Below are 5,930 nucleotides of genomic sequence, written 5' to 3' on the forward strand. Positions count from 1 at the left end.
ATGGCAATAAGCTGAGTGGTATTTCCCATTTGATACAGTGCATTAATCTTTCTATTACTACTTTGAAGGTTGAAGATTTCATTAATTCTTGCTCATTTATCCACTGGTTAATATATTTGACCCAATCCCACAACTTGTCATATAGGTTGTGGAAGGGCCATGATCCGGAAGCAGTGGAATAAGAGCAGCCTAAGTGTTCACAATAGGAAGCTGTGAGGATTCTTAAAAACTGTTCAAATGTCTCTTTGAGGAACACAGACACATGAGGATTCCTGGACAGTCAACAGAGGGACATCTGGTAGAGATGTCCAAAAGTTGTGGAGCATAATCATAGGCAGTTCTGAAGTACAACCAGTTTAGCTAAAAATTATTTTATATGACTCTAATTAGTACCTTGTCTTACAGAAGTGTGTGTGTATGTGTTTGCATGTGAACACATGATTGCATGTGTGCATTTTTCAGTCAAAAATAGTAACAATTAACTGCTATGTGGCAGAGTTGTAAACTCTCTAGCAGTGAATATGAAGACAAATTCTTTGCTGTGAGGAATAATCAATTACTACAGACTAGAATAAAGTCAGACACTGATGCTTAAAAGAATAGTTTAACATGGACATACAAGAAATGTTGGACAAATTGTTAACCTTTGTGGCTCTCAGTTTCCTCATCTGTGAGATAATAATATTTATGGCAATAAACACAAACCGAGCCCACTGCTGTTGAGTTTGTGCAGACTCTTGGAGACCCTGTGGAGTAGAACTGTTCCCGAAGATTCCAAGCCTGTAAGTCCTTATGGAAGTAGACTGTCACATCTTCCTTCTGCTCATGAGCTAGTGAGTTAGAACTGCCAACATTTTGGTTAGCAGCCAAGTGTTTAACCAAGGATTTCTCCATATGCAATATAAGCTCCTAAAGATTTTAAAGAGGAATCAGCTTTGTCCAAGTACTATCTATGTGTATATTGTTTAGATTAAGTGAAATAAGAGGGTGCTGAGTAACTACAAGTATAAATCATTAATGATTTCACTATGTATACTATGTTGTTGTTGTTATGTGCCGTCGGGTCGCTTGTGGCTCATAGCGACCCTATGTACAACAGCCCTAAACCCTGCTCTATCCTGTGCCAGTCGCATTGCCTCTGACACACCCATCCCAATTACCCCAGGCACTGAATCAATCCACCTCATAGAGGGTCTTCCCCTCCTGCGCTGTCCCTCCACCCTACAGGCATGATGTCCCTCTTCAAGAATCTGTCTTTCCTTACAACATGTCCAAAGTATGTCAGGCGAAGCCCCAGAATCCTTGCCTCCAAGGAGTAGCCTGGTTTAACCCTCTCCAGGATGAATCTGTTTGTTTTCTTGGCAGTCCAGGATACATTCAATACTCTTCTCCAGCACCACAGCTCAAAGGCATCAATTCTCCTTCTATCCTTCCTATTCATTGTCCAACTCTCTGATGCATAACAAGTGATTACAAAGACCATGGCCTGTATCAGGCACACCTTAGTCTCCAAAGAGACACTGTTGCTCTTCAGTACTTTAGAGAGGTCCCTAACAGCAGACTTTCCCATTGCAATACATTTTTTTATATCCTGGCTGCTGGTGCCAAGAGTGTTGACAGTGGAGCCGAGCAAACTGGAGCTGTGAACAATCTCAATCTCTTCACCATCCATCCTGATGCTACATTGGTCCAGTAGTGAGAATCTTTGTCTTCTTGATAATTGAGCCTCAATCCATACTGAAGCCTGCAGTCCTTGACCCTCTACAGCAAGTGCATGAGGTCTTCCTCAGTTTCGGCAAGCAGGGTTGTGTCATCTGCATAACGCGGATTGTTAATAGATCTTCCAGCAATCCTGATGCCACACTTCTCCTCATAGAGCCCAGCCTCTTGGATAATCTGCTCTGCATACAGGTTGAAAAGGTATGGAGATAGGACACATCCCTGGCGTACACCCTTCCCAATTTTGAACCATGCAGTGTTACCCTGCTCTGTTCTGACAACTGCCTCTTGGTCCAAGTACAGGTTTCGCATTAGCACAATTAAATGTTCTGTGATTCCCATTCTTCTCAGAGTCAGCCACAGTTTGTTATGAGCCACACAGTCAAATGCCTTTGCATAATCAATGAAACACAGATAGACATTCTTCTGGTATTCTCTGCTTTCAGCTAAGATCCATCTAACATCAGCTACAATATCCCTAGTACCATGACCCCTTCTAAACCCAGCCTGGACTTCTGGCAGTTCTCTGCTGATGTGCTGTTCCAGTCATTTTTGGATAATCTTCAGTAGAATCTTGCTTGCATGTGAAATCAATGATATTGTTCTGTGGTTTCCGCACTCAGTTGGGTCACCCTTCTTTGGAATGGGAACAATATAGATCTCTTCCAGTCAGTTGGCCAAGTGGTTGTTCTCCAGATTTCTTGGCACAACTTGGTGAGCACATCCAGGGCAGCATCTGTTAGCTGAAATAAGTCAATTGGTATACCATCTATTCCTGGGGCCTTATTTTTTGCCATTTCCTTCAAAGCAGCTTGAACTTCTTCCTTCATCACCATAGGCTCTTGCTTAAATGTTATTTCATTAAATATCTTCTGTATCTGCCAATTCCTTTTGATATAAATACACATTTTAATGTATACTATAGCAAATATATATATATATATACAGGCTTCCCGATGGGGACAGTGTTTCGTGGAGCTCCCAGTGGTAAAACATGTTTGGAAGCAACAGTGACATCCACTTCCTAAACCACATGCTTCTGGAAACTCTATGAATTTAGTGAAATAATGACAGTTATGGAAAGGCATTAGGTCTTTCGTTCATAGAGTTGCTATGAGTCGTGGTCAACTCCACAGCAATCATCAACAACTATAGCAAGATAAGTGGAATTTTCTTTTTCATCTACTGATTTCTTCTTGACTCAACTGCTTAAAGCTCTGACCATTCTGGGGATTGTGCATCCCCCCAAAGGCCTCATTCAAAATTAAGCACATAATAGATGCGTAATGAATACTTGTTAAAGAAACAGCTTATTTTGTAAGTGCGATGCTTCTATTCCCAGAATAATATTCTTATCTTGATGGGTATGCAGAGCAGCAGTTTTTGACTGGGTATCTGAAGCAGACATCTGCGCTTCCCTGGGATGCTGTCAGCACACTGGGACCCGCCTGCAGTGTTTCTGTTGGAGGCATGCTTGGAATATCGAAAATGTCTCGTGGGTGCCTAGACACAACAACTGGTCCCTGGCACAGCTGCGAGAATGCCATCTCCTCACTCTGCATGGAAGGACAGAGAGAACGTGGGGAGGGTGACTTTGGTGTGCGTGGGCAAAGTGTGTGTTGGTGCAGAGGCATTTCCTCCTGTCGGTTCTTGCGGGTAGCATGTCTGACCTGCTCTTTGCAGACTGGGTGATCTGAGGGTCTGAGTAAGAGTTTGGAGACTTGGGGCTAGAGGTCACGACTTCCATACCCCGGTACTGTAAGTGCTGTATGTGTTTGGCCGATAATCCGTTGGTCTCTCAATGTTGGCTCCCCGTTGTAGAGGCAGAAGCTGTTGACTTTGAAGCCGTATAACGGCGGAAGAATGCCTGTGGAATGTGTCCATTACTCGAACTTCTGAGAAATGCAATCATGAGGATTCTCACTTAGGTCATCCAGCTCCAAAGACATGGCTCCCTGGGCCTGCAGGTTTCACACTGGTTGCCAATGAATTTTAGAATCGGTGTCAACACAAATCCACTGCAGGGCCTTGGAGGCTCTTGCGTTGATCCTGCAGCCCAGCCTGCAGGTATCAGGTTCCAGGATGATGCCATTTTGCCCGTCTCTAAGTTTCAGACAAAGTCAGCTGAGGACAGCATGGGCAGGTGCTCTCGGGTGTCCTTGGTTTTGGGACTCTGTCCCTTTGGGCTTCAGTCACTCAGCAAAAAGTAGGATCCTTTTATGTGTTTGTGGTTTTAGACTTTGGGTTTTCATTCCTTGCTGGATTATGTAAAAGGCCTAATAAGATTTATGAAAAAAAAAAAGAATTTTGGACCATGTTAGGGGGGAAAAATCTTTTTGGTAAATGTAGAAATAAAAGAATTTATGGGACAGAATATCCTCAAATTCACTTACTAGGGTCTAAAACACTCACTTGTTTCACTCACTGGGCTTTTAAAAAGTGAAACTATATTTTAAAACGGAAAACTCTAAAATATGGTGGGGGTTTTTTTTGTTTGTTTGTTTGTTTGTTTTTTTCACTTAGGAAACAGAACCTAAAGAAGGTTTTTAAGTTTTGGAGCTTAAATGGATAGTATAATGTCAAGGCAACCAGAGTTGAGGGAAAGGGTACTGATGTAGGGATGGATGAGAGCAAACAAAAAATGGTTGCTGTTTCCTGAAAGTCTTCAGCCAGTTTCTAAGCCCCATAGGGTATCTGTGGATAAGTTGTGCAGAGCCACCATGCCACAATCCATCAGGGGTGCCTGAAGGAATTAATTTGTTAGTCTTCTCCTATCTTCTGTCCTTCCATAAATTGACGTTTACCTCACAGGATGTAATTGGCCCTCCATGTCCAGGTTGCATCACTTGACTTCTCAGCATTTGCTGGAGAAATCAGACCCCATGGAGTGGTACTTCCTCTGAAGCCATGGGAGGACCTAGAGTCTGTGGTCATTTATCTCACCTGGTGGACCCAGTTTGTCCTCATGGTAGCAGATAGAAAGAACAAGTATCAGGGACTGGGAAGACAGCAGAAGCTGAGAGGATCTGAGGCAGCCTGTAGGAAGTGTTCTGTCTAGACAAGGCAAAAATATTTTACAATGAATAAGCTCCTCTTCCAGATGTCTAAATCATTGTCTGTGGTTTTTTATAGTTACCCATGTATATGAAACATTTATCTATTTTAGAAAACCATTGGTTAGGGCTAGATTTTTGCCACTTGTAATAGAAAAATAACTGACTTAAACAAGATGGAGTTCTTTATTTTGTGCAAGTCAGACAAAGGCGGACTCTGTAGAAATTTCTAATTATCACCTTATTCCATCATATTTAATGAATTCCATGTCCAAAGTTAATGCATGTTTAAAGCATTATTTGAGCTCTAGCCATCACATCCATATGTTGTTGTTGTTGTTGTTGTTATGTGCCGTCGAGTCGTTTGCGACTCATAGCGACCCTATGTACAACAGCCCTAAACCGTGCTCTATCCTGTGCCAATCTCATTGCCTCTGACACACCCATCCCGAGTACCCCAGTCACTGAATCAATCCACCTCATAGAGGGTCTTCCCCTCCTGCGCTGTCCTTCTACTCTACCCAGCATGATGTCCCTCTCTAAAGACCTGTCTCTCCTTATACCTGGGTAAAAAAAAAAGAGGGAGACAAAAAAGAAGAAGAAGAAGGGAAAAAAAGTGCTCCTTCTATCACATTTAAGCAGTTTTCCTAGCCCAACAAATTTCTACATTGCCTATTTCTAATAGCAAGAAAAGAGAGAAAAAAATTTTTCTTGTCATCAAATTGACTCCAGCTCCTAATGATCCAGCGAGCAGAACTGCTCTATAGGGTTTGCAAGGCTGTGTTCTTCACAAAGGCACACTGCCATACCTTTTTCTACAAAATTGGTTGATGTGTTTGAACCACTCATCTTTGGGTTTGCAGCCAAGATCTTAACCACTGCACCACCAGAGCTTCTTCTAGCAGGAAGTTATTGTTAGAAGCTGTTCGGATGGTTCAAACTCATAGTGATCCTCTGTATGAGAGGCTGAGAAATCTGACTCTCTAGAAGGGTCCTTTGAAGCCCAGAATGAAACCAGAGTTCCATTACTAAGAATGAAGAAAACACTGAATGTTAAATAGAGTACTGTTGTTGTTGTTGTTGTTATGTGCCATCGAGTCGTTTCCGACTCATAGCGACCCTATGCACAACAGCCCTAAACCCTGCTCTATCCTGCGC

Source organism: Elephantulus edwardii, unplaced genomic scaffold (assembly GCF_000299155.1).
Source record: "Elephantulus edwardii isolate Elephantulus edwardi_28Jun2011 unplaced genomic scaffold, EleEdw1.0 scaffold00008, whole genome shotgun sequence".
Taxonomy (NCBI): Eukaryota; Metazoa; Chordata; class Mammalia; order Macroscelidea; family Macroscelididae; genus Elephantulus; species Elephantulus edwardii.